This window comes from Rhipicephalus microplus, chromosome 1, assembly GCF_043290135.1.
Source record: "Rhipicephalus microplus isolate Deutch F79 chromosome 1, USDA_Rmic, whole genome shotgun sequence".
Classification (NCBI taxonomy): domain Eukaryota; kingdom Metazoa; phylum Arthropoda; class Arachnida; order Ixodida; family Ixodidae; genus Rhipicephalus; species Rhipicephalus microplus.
In genome coordinates, this window is record NC_134700.1 from 28,144,046 (window position 1) to 28,159,137 (window position 15,092).

Consider the following 15,092-nt stretch of genomic DNA (forward strand, 5'->3'; position numbering starts at 1 on the left):
AACTTGCACAATATTTTTTAAATATTGAAATAAGGCCTCCATGCAAATGCCCTTCTTTTGTTTGAAGGAAGGCGATACAACTTTGAGTAGTAAGACGATTTGAATTATGGTAGGATGAAAGTGATAACCTGTAAAATGCGTACCATTCTGAAATTAATTTTACTTGCAACATAAGCCGGCATAACTTGTTTTAGGCTTAACAAAATGATTAATCAGTTTGAGGGTAATATGTTCATTTACACCAGCCCTTTCAGGTAGCCACGGAATTGATTTACCAAAAGTTTATTGCCTTACGAATTCACCGCCGCAAAAATTTTTAAATACGTCCAGTATGAGCAGAGTTGCAAATATTTGTTGCACACTTATATTGCATTTTCTCTTGTCCCAACGAAATTGCTGGAAGCTAAACAGAGAGCAATGGCATGACGGAAAATGGGCCGCGCGGGCCTCGTGGCCTTGAGCGCTTTCTTTCTTTTCTTCGAACATGCAGATTCTCGGTGTGATCATGCACGTATGCATGGACAAGTCGCGGCCCACTGCGGCACCCCAGTAACGACTAAGCAAGCCGGCCAATGGCTGATACAATGGCTGTGACAAGTAATTTTTGAGCTTCATCCATCATTTGTTGAGAAAAGACAAAGCAATTTTTAGCTGAATTTCTGAATTAACTGTATGTCGGGCATTGTGGTGCGCTACATTATTTGGCTTGTGTGTTTTCGGTAGCCTCGACTACCGATAGGCGTTTTCTGACCAGGCTCAAGAAGTGTTGCAGGGCCCCTTTAAATTTGTAGTGGGGCTTCATGGCAGAGTGGATTTCTCCTGAATAGGTGCTTTCAGGGCTTAGTACCTCTACACTGGAGTGAAACTAGCTTTACAGGCAGTTACGTGCGGCTAATACACACCCATTTGTTCGTTGCGAATACTTCGAAATTTTCAATGTTTTAAATACGAATCGAATCGAAGTTGATCCCCGATGTCAGGCCCTCAAGTGATGTCAAGTCTCGCATTCATCGAAGCGGATTCGAATACTGCACTATTTGTTCGAATATTCAAAGCATTCAAATATTCACACAAATCTACCTTTGTCTTGTTAAGCATAATTAAACTTAGATGAGCATCGTTAATTCAAAGTGTAGCCAAAACTAATCAAAACTTAGTTGAGCATAGTATCACCTAATAAAGCAGTGCATAACTAGCTGATTCTAATTAAGCAGAGTCCAGCTTGCTGTTTTCTTGTTAAGCCTAGTTTACCTTTGGCTATACTTACTTCAACTCAAAGCTGTGGGGTCTCGGCGAGGCGAACGCGCGCACCGCCACGCCACGCTCTTGGAGTGACGGACACAGTGAACACGGTCGGAACAAAGCACACAACATACATACATTTATTAACTAATTTAGACGACGATATCGTCCGCCGAATGATACACCAATTTCAATTAACACGCTACCATACAAACAACATAACGCAGGGACACACCAAACACACAATAACATGATAAACCCACACTAACACACCCAACACACTAGCACATACCCAAGGCGGCGTCGCCAACGCCTGACCTTACACGCGGGACCCCGGCGCGAAGCCCGCGGTGCCGAGCACCGGGGACCCGCGCTACAGACAACCGTTCGCGGCAGCCGCCACGCGCAGAAGAGGCTCGCTCAACGCTCGCCCGCCACCAAGGCCCGCCTTCCACCAGGGGTCACCGCCGGCGCTACCACTCTACCAACAGTGGTACTCAGAGCGAACACAACGCCATCTATCGCCCGGTGGTGGTCACCACCGAAATAACGCCCTGGGGCGAGACACGTGCGCCACGCGGCGCAGACAACTTTACAGGGGGGGTGTCAGCACCCCCACAAAGCTTATTAGTCATAGTTTATGGTTTTTCTTAATTTAGCCAGGCATAATTAGCCTGGAGTTAATATGAAATATTTACTCATTATACATAACTCAGCTACTTAAGTGGCACCAAGGTAGATATTAAAAATTGGAGGCTCTACTAAGCCTGTTGTGGGTTTCCTCTGTATGCAAGGGCACTCTGTACAAAAGGTCGGACTCGGCAAACATTTCTAATGTATTTTAAATCACTTCCAAAGTGTACCTAAGTGCTCATTCTCCTGATAGTCATATCACTAGCGTGCCAACACTGACATAGCTCTATAGGAAGGGTAAATAAAGTTGTACCAAATTCACGCCAGATCTGTACTGATATGAGGGACCTCGGTACCTCTGCTGAACATTTGCTGTCAAAGGATCGGTTGCAACATTTCTTTAATTATGCAGCTAATCATTTCATCTGTCGGTGTGTTTGTTTTGCTGGGGTTTGTGTGGCACGTGTGCGCGAGAGCAGACTATACTCGGCACATGCGTACTAGCCTAATAGACAAAGCTACTAACATGATACGTCACGGGCCAGAAGCCGAAAGGTCGCAGTAGTAAGGCGATGCCAAATTATTTAGCGAGAATACATGAATTTTGGTGCGTTTATCATGCTTCCTGGAGCTATAAGAAGGGCTTCCAGCAAAGAGTGCACAAGGCACAAATTTTGTGGTACCACCCCTTCAACACGAAAACAAGGTGGACTAGAATTAGTCAGCATAATTTATACTACTTATGCTAGACTTCATTATGTGGTATCACGTTCAACTATGTTCGATTACTTTCGACTATGCTTACTTTTGCTTAAAGTGACCCAGGTCAGCTGGGCTGAAATCTTATTTTTGTATGCTTGGGCTTTTAGATCAGTTAATGCTAGCTATGCGTACTAAGGCTAATTAGTTGCTGTGAGATACACGAGCCCGGTGCTTGAAACCGGTCTGCCACACCACAACGTAATAAAGCCTATTTTTGATGTAGCTCAGAAACGCTAGGGTGTCGTTTTGGCTACGAGGGCCGTAACCCCGTCATACAGAGCCACATATGGGGCCACCTCATATTGGGACGGGCTTGCGCATCTCACCAGGCGCCACGTGTATAGATTACATGTCAATGCATTCTGCCATGCGATCCCGTGGTCTGCACTGTTTTGTTCACCTCTGTGCTTGGAACATTTCCCCGTAATTATTGGCAGCACTTAGTTCCAAGATGAATAAAAATATAATATTTTTGAATGATTAAGCAATGAATGTTTTCAACAACTGCAGCCATGGAAGAGACCTGCGCAATTGTGCTGAGAGGAGGATGCAGGGTCGTAGCATGTGTATTCTGTGTTCTGGTGTCATGGTCCTGCTTGTCAAGTGACGTACACAGCTTTATATTGCTGTAAAAAAGCAGCCGACTAATTGATTCCTTGAAGCATGACAGCAGCATTTACTTACCTTGGCTGTATTGAAAGGACCTCACCAGAATATTTTTTTGATGTGGTAAAAAACAATACATGAAATATTTACATAGCTTGCACTTTCATGCAGTTACTGAAGAATCGTAGAAAGCCTCTTTTAATTTCAAATTATGAATGGTATTGTGCAGTCACCTTTCCCCACCTGCGTTTCAGTAAATGTGGTGGAACTCTGAAATGTGGGTGTATGTACCAACAGGTACACATTGTGCCCTGCAGGAACGACATTTTAGTTTCTCTCCCTGCCATGTTGGGCAGTGAAATAAGTGGATCACGGCTGTGCAATGCAAGTATTTGGTTCCCGCTTTCTCTGTAGTCTCTCGTTCTGCCGCTGTATGCTTGAATTGGTCCTAGACACCACTTCTGCAGGTGCAATGATCTTGAGTGATATTCCATAGAGCTGGTGAGAAAAACGTGTGCAAGACAGAGGCTGCGAGAACGTTTTAAGGGACCTTAATAATTAACTCTCAGTCTATCTTTTGCAGTATCGGGAAATGCAATAAGGGGGGTGATTCAACGAGAGATCGACACGGGTACAAAAGTTGATATTTTAGATTTCATTGAGTATTTTATATTTCGTGTATCTCTCACCAGGTAGCCGGAAAGTCAACTTCGTTTTATTATTAACGGCATGACTTACGAGAAAAAAAATATCAAACTTCACCAACACGGAGGCACCAACTTCGTCACCTGTCATTTTCGAAAATTGCAGATGCTATATAACGACAAATATTTTTGTTTCAAGGAAGATATTTTTTACCTGAAATTCGTGTCTAATGAAGAATGAATTCATACGGTTTCAAGTTTGTAGACCTTAAGGAAATAGCTTTTAAAAATGTCTAATTTTGCGGCAGTTTAAAATAAGTTGCGTATTCCCCATTTTTTTTTCTCTGAAAGTAATGCAAGCAGCATTTTCAAACTTTACAAGTTTTAAGGATATAGTGTGTTTATTAGGTACATAAAATATTGCTGCCGTAGGGCAAATGTAAATTTTTATATATTGCCTCAAAGTTCTCACATTGGCAAAAGTGTACTCCAGTGAAATTTGAATAATAAAAATACCCAATCTTCGATTTTTCTTAAAATTTCTGAAATAGACAACCGAAGGCTATCATACAGTAATATAGAAAAACATGTTGCATTATTTTGTATTTAGTGACAATATTCATGGTACAAATCGGAGCTTTTCGAAAATGCACTGATAAGTTGAGAAATCTAGAAATCGGAACGGAAAAGCGGCAATAAGCTTCAAATCCGAGTAAACGTGGCCGCATTTGGTGAAAAAAAGCTGTTTTAGCACTCTGACAAATGCATACCCATGAAGGCGCATTTATGCCACTGATAACACAGCTCTAATGGAGGAAATCTTCCACACTGTAACTCACTTGCAAAACATTTGTCTATATTTTCAGATTAACTCCAACAGAAAAATGTTCCTACGCAAGTGTTGGGTCTCGCTAGAAAAAGCATATGCGCTTGAAGTACCCTCACTGGTATTTTGGTGGTGACTGCGTGAAACAAGAGATGCGCTCAAAATGGCTGCATCTCTTGCAGATCACATTTAGCAGTACGTGACGCTAACAAAACACAACCACGATCAGTGCCCTCAGATGTGCTTAGCCAAACTCGCCAAGAACGTATGCCTGGAACACGTGGCAACAATTTTCACTCTCTTTTTAAACTGACGGAATGTTTCTAGCTCGTCTGTATTTGCACACAGCAGCTTGACATTCTTGAGCTTCGCGCTCATTTGTGCCACCATTTGGGATACTGACTTAATCACAGCTGAGCTTGCCGCTCTGAGGTTGTAGAGCGTAGCCTGATGCTTTAGTAGGCCACCAAAGCATAAAACATAAGTAACATGCGTGTCAGGCTTAAGTTGTTCCTTCATATAGTTGTGGATTATTTGTAGAGCAAAACAGGCATTTGCAGCATCATGGCATGTGTCATCAGTGATGACGGCAAAACTTTGAATTGATTGCTTCCTTGTGACGACACACGTAAATATAGACACCTGTCTTTTGTGCCAGTGATACGACTGTACCTCATTCGATAAAATGGCTGTCCAATTTTCGGTGAAATCAAAGTGAAAAATGCAAGATTATTTTTCTTGGTTCTCTTTCGCCTGGCGTATTGCTGATTCTTGAATGTATCTTACGTAATCATGGGTAATCCACTTCGCGAATCATAGACTTAGCTGTCGCAGAAAAGCACTTGCCTGGGCTTTTTTTTTTTTTTTTTTACTAGATCGCCATTTTCCCATACTGCATAGGCTACCTCAATATCTTCAGGGATTTCTAAACATGTGGCTGCCAGAGCGTCCTCCTTAGCACAAAAGTCACAATGGCCTAAAAAACAATAGCTTGTAGGGGAGCTGCAAAGACATAGTTCTTTCAAAAAGTTATTTCAAGAAGTCTGCCATGTAGGCACCATCGGTGACTTCTTGTAGGGCAGAAACACGCTCCGTGGCATTAGCACAGTATATTCAAAGGCACACTTCTTGGTGTGGTGCAAGAACCCACTTCGGCCTCAGTGAATAAAACTTTGAGAGCCCAATGGACGTGTTCAGATTAGCTTCTCTAAAGAGACGGTAAGTCTCTCGCATCGAACGGGTCATAAACCTTTTCGAAACAAGATCCTTTTTTCGTCAATGATAACAGACGTCTTTTTTGTTGGTACTCTGCCTAGAGCTGCTATACTCATCTTTGGAGTAGTAAGCCATAGCTGGCTGGACGTCCATTGGGTTCGGCCGTGTCCTTTTTACCGCATTTGGTGCTAACCATATCCCGTGTTTTGCGCGCCAGCGTCGGGATCTGTATATCATGTAAGCTGACAAGTTTGGTATAAGGGCTTGGAGTTTTCGGCGCTCTATATCCCTCAGCAACAGTGTCAACAAACGCATGCGCTCTTGATACAAAGAACACGCTTCATAGGCTTGCTTGAAGTTGTTGAACTACTGGGCACACACACTGCATTTTAGATCTGATGGTTGAAAGTGGCGGTTACACACGTTACGGTAGCCCCCGCAGGGGCGCCTGCGCAAGTAGGCGTTTGGTGTGTAGGGACACCACGGACCCAAGCTAACGGGGTTTTGACCCCCTCCCACGCCTAGCCGTGCGTGGCTCCGTCGTGTCCGGGAAAAGGGGATCCTGGGGGTTGAGCCAATGCTGGGTGATCGGACCTTTAAGGCACCCCCGGATTGACCCGCCCGGGGAGGGGGGAATCGGCAGTCGCCTTTTCCTGTCTCCACCTCACATCTTCGTCTTTTCTCCTACTTTAAATCTTTCCTGTCCTCTACTCACTTCCATTGACTTCCGTGTTCCCTGGCGGCAAGGGTTAACACTGTGTGGCTATCTTACCTTGGATACACCATATTCGGTTATAGTGGTGGTGTACAGCTGGCGTCTGCAGGGCCTGTACTTACAGGCCCTGCAGCGTCCCCTTGTAGGACTCCATGGCGGGTGGCTGGCCCCGCTGCCAAAAGTAAACATTTACATATGGCTAGTTCCTTCCCCCCACTCCCTAATCGCTCTCAGAAAAGAGGGCATACAGATAGTCTTCCAGTTTTTTGGTCACCAGAATTTTTCCCACGATTCCACGTTATCCACGCTGACACACCCGGCAAATCAGTGCGGACACTTTCACCTTTTCTAGTTACGAAGTCTTTGACGGAAATCTTCGGCCCAGGATATAAAGCATTGAGAATGGCAAGTGGTGACCCCCTGTTGGAGCTCTGCGACCAGAAACAATACGAGAAACTGCCTAATCTAATGAAATTCGGAGATACCAAATTAATAGTAACTCCACACCGAACCATGAACACTACTCGTGGCGTTGTTTCAAATGATGACCTGTTGGGGCTGACGTAGGCTGAACTCCTGGAGGGTTTCAGCGAACAGAATGTCATCAATGTGAAAAGAATTAGGATGAGGCATGATGGCAAAGAAGTCCAGACTAAGCACCTGATACTCACCTTCAATTCAAGTGTACTGTTCGACTCCGTTGAGGCTGGGTATATCAAGCTTCGAGTGAGGCCATATATACCAAACCCTCTCCGATATATCAAATGCCAGTGGTTCGGCCGCAGTTCACAGAACTGCCGAGGCCGCCTAACTTGCGTGAAATGCAGTGCTGAAGAACACTCATCAAATGCCTGTGAAAACTCTCTTCACTGTGCGAACTGTAATGGGGAGCATGCCGCATACTCACGGTCATGCCCATGCTGGAAAAAAAAAAGGAAATTGTCACAATCAAAGTAAAACAAAATATTTAGAGAGGCACGAAGGCAGGTGTCCTACCTACTAGAAACTAGCTTTGCCGAAGTGGCGCGTCAGGGGGCAGCGCCACGACGGCCCCCGGCGGCTGTCTGGCACAGGCGTAGTGAGCCAGCGGTGACGCCATCCGCCCCCTCGGCGGTTGCAGCCAGTGCTGCTCCGCCATCCAAGAAAGACCCACCAACCTCCGGGCTGGGGGCCGCGAAGGTCTGGTCTTTTGAGGCGAGGCCCTCAAAACAAACGCAGCGCTTGCAAGAGCGCGTGTCCAGCGCCTCGCTAGAAGCGATGGACACAACACCGAGCGTGAGGGCGCAGCCAGCGCCTAAAGATTGGCGCGACTCCGTCGACTGATCCAAAAAGGAAAATCTCGTGTCACGGCCCCTGGAACGGGTCCGTGAGCTAACTTTCCATCCTTAAGCACACAGCACAAAACACATCTAAAATGAACACCACATATATTACAGTGGAATGTGAGAGGACTTCTCCATACTCCATAACCTTGATGATATTAGGGAATTTAATAAACATACTCCAAAGGTGCTGTGTTTTCAGGAAACATATCTTAAGTCCACACAAACTTTCTAAAGCAATATGCCATCTTCCGCAAAGACCGTGACGACGCTGCCGCTTCGTCGGGCGGTGTCGCTATAATAGTTGATAAAGGTGTTGCCTGTAAGCAATTAAAGCTCCGAACTTCTCTTGAGGCAGTTGCTGTCCGAGCAGTGCTGTTCGGGAAGCTACTAACAATTACCTCGATTTACATTCCCCTGTGCTATCAACTTTCAAAGACACAATTTCAAAGCTTCATTGATGAACTTCCTCCGCCATATATAGTCGTTGGTGATAGAGAGATAAAGATACAAGGAAAGGCAGGGAGGTTAGTTGGTGATCTAAATGCACATGATCCCCTATGCGGTGACTCCTGTTTAGATGCGCGAGGGCGCCTAATAGCACTTTCTGTTTTCGTCAGGTGCATGTCTACTAAGCAAAAAATAACCAACATATTATAGCACTACACACAACACATACTCTTCTATAGACCCGAGTATTGTCTCAAGTACATTAATTCCATATCTGGAGTGGTTCGTTCTCAAGAACCTCTTTGGGAGTGACCACTTCCCGATTATGTTGAAGTTAACAAAAGGAGATGCATGCTTGCCCGACTTTCCTCGCTGGAACATCAAGTCGGCCAACTGGGAACTGTTTCGAGAAATTACATTTTTAGACGGAGATGAGATTGCCGATTTTAATATAAACGATGCTGTAGTATACCTAACAGGTTTTATCATTGACGCTGCAGTGAAATGTATCAAGCAAACTAACGGAATGACGAATAAAGGTCGCATCCAATGGTGGAGCGACGATTGTCGGCAAGTGGGCAATAGACAAAATAAAGCTTCGAGACTACTCCGAAATTACCCAACGGCTGAAAACCTCTTCAATTTCAAACAGGTTAAGTCCCAAGCCAGAAGAACGCGTCGTCTTGCAAAGAAAGTTGGAATAGGTACATCTCCAGTATAAATTCTTACACTGACGAAACGAAGGTTTGGAATAGGGTAAACAAGTTAATGGGTCGGGAGTCGCACCCCCTACCCTTGGTAAGCAGCCGAGGGGAGAGCCTGGAGGAGCAGGCGGACTGCCTAGGCCAACACTTTGAACATGTCTCAAGTGCATCGCACTACACAGAAACGTTTTTAAGATTCAAAGAACGCGAAGAGCGGCAACCCCTTAAATGTAAACGTCCATCCAGGGAGGCTTACAACTGCCCATTTTCATTATCTGAACTTAAGGAATCTCTTGCGTACTGCAACAACTCGGCTCCAGGTGGCGATCGTATAATGTACGAAATGATCAAGTATCTTCACCCCGAAGCACTAAACACTCCTAACGCTCTTCAATACTATGTGGGAAGCTGGATATATTCTATTGTCGTGGAAAGAAGCGATAGTCATCCCGGTACTTAAACATAGCAAAGGCCCGTCCTTGGCCGCCAGCTACTGGCCAATAGCGTTAACAAGCTGTCTATGCAAAACTATATGAGAAAATGTTAAACCGGCGCTTAATCCACTTTCTTAAAAGTAACAGTACACTAGACCCCCTTCAGTGTGGTTTCAGAGAAGGGAGGTCGACAATAGACCACCTTGTTCGCATAGACATACATCAGAGATGCATTCATTCATAGGCAGTTTTTACTTTCGGTAATCCTAGACTTAGAGAAAGCGTATGATACCACATGGCGATTCGGGATTCTACGCGATCTTGCCGCCATGGGCATCCATGGGAACATGTTAAACACAATTGAAAGCTATATGTCTAATCAAACCTTTCGCGTAAAAGTGGGAAATGCTCTCTCTAGATTATTTACCCAAGAGAGTGGTGTTTCGCAAGGGGCGTGCTTAGTTGCACACTCTTTCTTGTAAAAATGAACTTTCTGTAGTCAGTAATTCCAAGTGCAATGTTTTATTCCGTGTATGTTAATGATGTGCAGAAGAGTTTCAAATCATTCAATATGTCTATCTGCGAACGACTAGTGCAGCTTGGAATGAATAAATTCTCCAAATGGGTGGATGAGAATGGTTTTAATATAAACACCCAGAAAAGTACTTGTGTACTCTTCTCCAACAAACGAGGAGTAATGCCACTACCAAATGTTGAGAGATCAAGGGAGACCAACTCTCGGTAAGCAGCGAGCATAAATTCCTGGGAACCACTTCAGATGCTAAGCTCACGTTTATTCCCCATATTATACGTAAAAATGAAATGTCTGAAAGCGATGAACCTCCTAAAGCTCCTATCACGTACAACATGGGGTAGTGAAGGCAAGTGTCTCTTGAAGGTGTACAAAAGCCTTGTCTAGTAGCGCCTTGGTTGAGCCTCTATAATTTATCATTCCGCAACGCCAAGTGCACTGAAAATCCTAGACTTCGTTCACCATCTGGGTATCCGACTTGCAACCGGTGCTTTCAGGACAAGTCCGATCCAGAGCCTCTATGTAGAATCGAATCAGTGGTCACTTCACCTGCAGCGATCCTATAGCAGTTTCACATATTTTATAAAGGTACGTGCAAACATCAAGCATCCTTCTTATTCAACTATAAACGATATGACCGCTGCCACCCTCTTCCGTAATCGACCCGCAGTGAGAAAGCCGTTTGCTTTGCGTGTGAGAAACTTAAGTGAAGAAATGGGTGTTCCACTGCTAGAACTTTGTCCTACACCCACAGCGAAACTTTTATCGCCGTTGCAGTGGCAGCTTATACACTGTGACACCTCATTTGTCGATCACTAAACATGCACCAGAAGCACATATTAAAATGCATTTCCGAAAACTCCAGTCCAACTACTCATGCGTAGTTTTATACCGACGCTTCTAAGTCGCATGCAGGGGTGGCTTATGCAGCCGTCGGACCATCCTTTTCCGAATCCGGAGTACTGCACCCGGAAACAAGTATATTTACGGCTGAGGGTTATGCACTATTGTTGGCTGTGAAGCATATACGGAAATCAAACATACAAATATCAATTATATTTACAGACTTATTAAGCATCGAAAATGCATTAAGATCACTTTTTAGATTCAGAAATCCGGTAATAATCGAGTTGTATTCCGTCCTGTGTACTGCTTATATGTCCAATGAGCATGTTACTATTTGCTGGGTACCTGGCCACAGAAGTATCGAGGGCAATGTGTTAGCTTACCAAATGGCCACGTCAATTATATTGCGCGCTATTAATCCTACCTCTACGGTCCCTGCTACAGACCTAAAATCCTTCCTACGTAAGAAGCTGCGAAGCCACTGGCAACGCTTGTGGGACACAGAAATAAATAAGCTTCACTTGATTAAGCCGCAGTTAGGTTACTGGCCCTTCGCTACGAGAACACGGCGAACTGATGTCCTATTCTGTCACCTCAGAATAGGACACACTTATGTTACCCATGGCTTTCTGCTGACTGGCGATGAACCTCCTACTTGTGGTAGATGTGGCGAGAGGCTAACCGTCCTCCACGTCCTCCTGGAGTGTCGGGAAGCTGAAAGAGAAATATTTTCCTTTAGCATACCGCTATCATTTTTTTTTACATCCGATTATGTTTCTTGGCGAAGAGCTGCTTTTTGATGCAAAATCAGTTCTAAGCTTTTTAAAGGATGTAGTATTGAATGTCTTTAGCTCAACATTGAATGTTTTAAGCCCAACAAGTTCATAGCGCATCCTCTGTTCAGAGGATGCCGCTGTGATAGCAGCTTTCAATAAGCCCAGGCCTCCATCCTCTTGTTTTAAGGGCTCTGCCGAGGCACTGGTGCTCCATGCCAAGTTTTTATTTCGCATGCGTATCACTTTTAAACCATTTTTGTCTCCAAAGCACACATCATTTGTCATTGCCATAATTTTACTATATGTATATTTTTACGCACCTACAGCGACTGTTTTTTAGGCCCATTTACAGCCACGTTACATCTGTTTTATCCACACTGCACATAGCACAGTTCATTATCATTGCTCTGGCGCTCTTTGGCCATATCTGGCCCTTGCGCCAATAAACTCCATTAATCATCATCATCACGGTGGCCTTTCACGGTTACTGTAGAATTGCTGCTAAGTTGTCTTGGCTCTGCATGAACTTTGCTATTTTGCACATGCAGCTTCTCCAGTCGCATATGTGACATCTTCAGGCGTGTTTACGCACCGCTTTTGACTTCTGCCTTTTTCTTCTTCCGGCGAAAACTCATCAGCTGTTTCAGCTGAGAAGCCATTAGTCGAAGACAGCATATCTCTGAGGCGTCTGAAGCAGTTCTGGCAGACGTGGTCGTTATGTGCATGGCGGGCAGCTTTCAGCAAAAGCTTCTGGAGGGCAAACAGGCCGATCGCTTTCATCGTCTTCGTCGTCTATGATGCTCTTTCGTTGCCGATGTCGTGTAACAATATCTTCTTTGAAACAAAAATATTTGTCTTTTCATAGCATCTGCAATTTTCGAAAATGACAGGTGACGAAGTTGGTGCCTCAGTGTTGGTGAAGTTCGATATCTTTTTCTCGTAAGTTATGCCATTAATCATAAAACGAAGGTGGCTTTCGGGCTACCTGGTGAGAGCTGCACGAAATATAAAATACTCAATGAAATCTAAAATACGAACTTTTGGACCCGTGTGTCGATCTCTCGTGGAATCACCCAGGGTCAATTGCCGGAAACACCACTGTTCAGAAGCGCTATCCTTGCTCGGCAGGATCAAGCTAAGACATTGGTTGGTTGCTTGACCTTTATTAAGCTGGCGCAACCCACCATGGGGGAATGGGGGATAGGCCATAAAGTGGGTGGTGCCTTAAATGAATTTGTTTATAATCTCTACGTTTATCAATATAGTTTCTGAAAAAACTAATTCACAAAAGATAGCTTCAAAGGAATGAACCACCCGATGTGGTAAAGTGAATCTCGTCCTTTGGGGTGGTGCATTCGGAACGCCTTTTTTCTCTTCGATTTACAATCTGCATGCAAGCGAGAGATGATGCAGGGCGTAAAGTAGCTGAAATACAGGGTAAAAAACCAAGCTGTGAAAACGCTGTAGCAACAACTGTGCATGTCAGTGTTTGCTTCAGAAAGCAGCATACAGTGCAAAAGGTAGTGAATGAGACGCATGTGATGGTGGCCAAAGTGACCACACAGTTGTCGTTGCGACTTGACAAGGTGAAGTAAAAAATGTAATTGGGCATTTACATTTTTCTTTCCATTTACATTTTTCCTTTCTGGCTAAAATGGGAAAGTGTTCTTTTTCGCCCTCTCCTCAAGCCCTTAGCAAGAACTGCGTGAGCGGCAAGGTAAAGACCATGATCATGATGAGCGATGATGATGCTGCGACAATTTCAAGGAAAGAACTTCGAGACTCAGTGGCTAAAAATCACCATGGCACAAAGCTGCAACAAACGAGCATGCCGTTCAGCCACTCATTATGGTTTCAATGGCGAGTGGCCGTGGAGATATTATTTCTTAATATTCCTAAATGCTCGGAGTATTTGCTAGTACATGGGTAGTGGGCACGCACTACAAATATTCTAAGTGTGAAATAATGACAGCTCATCGCAACAGTCAAGAAGAAAGCATCTTGCATTACGCACACATTTATCAGTCGGTACTGACAACAAATAGCAAGGTGCTCACTTATGAAGAAAATGTGGCCCGCTTTTATGAGAGTTGTCCTATTTACTCATAATGCCACGAAACGCACACGTGGAATGCAAGGCAGGCGTCCGGAGCATAGGCTTTTCCGACGCTTACACTGCTCGTCGTCAGCTGTGCGCCCGTGATGCATTCTTCATGAAGGGGAACTCCGGTGCATTTTCAATCGTACTGAGATAATGCTGTTTCCAAACAGTATTAACAGTCCTGTAAAAGCTAGAGTGGTTTATTTTGCTGAGGCACTCGTGAAAAATTTCAAATAGACAATAAACGGCAAGTCAAAACAGAAACGGGAACTGGGAGTTGCTCTGTCATTCATGGTGGGTATCGGATGACGTTACGAGATCAGCTGCGCCCCACCACGGCTGGCCAGGGTGTAAACATAGCACGAAAATCAAGTTGATGTCATCCGGCGTAGAATGAAGCTGTAATAGCTCATCTGAACTTATTAGAGACAAGTCCAACCCTGCTCGGCCCTCTACTTTTCCTTATATATGTGAGCGATCTATCATGTGGAATTTCATCTATTCGATTTGTGGATGAACTGCGTCCTTTACCACCGAATAACCAACACCAACGATCGGGAAATTCTACAAAATGACCTATCTTTAGATGAAAACTGGTGTTAAATGTGGTTGATCCAGACTGTTTCCAAATGCAAAATGATGTGCATATCTCGCAAGCAGTGTAACTCGATGTAAGTCTACAATTTTAATTTAACAAACTTGGCATATGTCGACAATTACAAATACTTTCGCATGCTCATTTCCAACAGTCTCACATGATTGGAACACATCACACACTTAGTTGCTGACGCATCAAAAAAGCTTTGTTACATCTAAAAAACTTTATGCCTCCTCCTACAGTCTGTAAAATCGCGAACGTAACCTTTGTTCATACAAAGCTCGAATATGCGTCTTTCATTTGGAGCCCTCATCATACCTATGTGATTAATCTGTTGGAATCTGTTCAGAATAGGGCTGCCCGGCTTATCACGTCAGATTTCAATGTCTCATCAAGCATTACTTTAATTAAGGAGCCTTTAGACTTTCAGAATCTAGCTAATAGACGTATGGTTTGTCAACATTATTTCATAAATTATTCTTTCCCTCACTTGCATGACTCTCTCTTACTTCCTTTTGCCAGCTACTCTCGGCGACTGTATAATTCCCGAAGTCTGCAATGTCCTTTTGGTAGCACCGCTGCTTTTAACAATTCATTGCTTCAAGGAATGGAATAACTTACCGGAAGCCATCGTCACGAAGCGTGACTCGTGCGCATTCAAACAGCTACTAACAGCTCACTTAAAC

The 15,092-nt window shown here is 44.2% G+C and overlaps 1 protein-coding gene and 1 long non-coding RNA gene across 2 annotated transcripts in view; one reads left to right on the plus strand and one right to left on the minus strand.

Annotated features, from left to right (window-relative positions):
• Lamp1 (lysosome-associated membrane glycoprotein 1) overlaps positions 1–15,092 on the plus strand; it is a 63,251-nt gene that overhangs the window by 32,725 nt on the left and 15,434 nt on the right. The gene's annotated exons all lie outside the window — the stretch shown is intronic.
• On the minus strand, positions 1,365–7,546 carry LOC142810047 (uncharacterized). The gene is made up of 2 exons (XR_012894664.1): positions 7,315–7,546; positions 1,365–3,741 (listed from the first exon to the last, which is right to left on the minus strand). It is a non-coding gene; the product is annotated as an uncharacterized LOC142810047 (long non-coding RNA).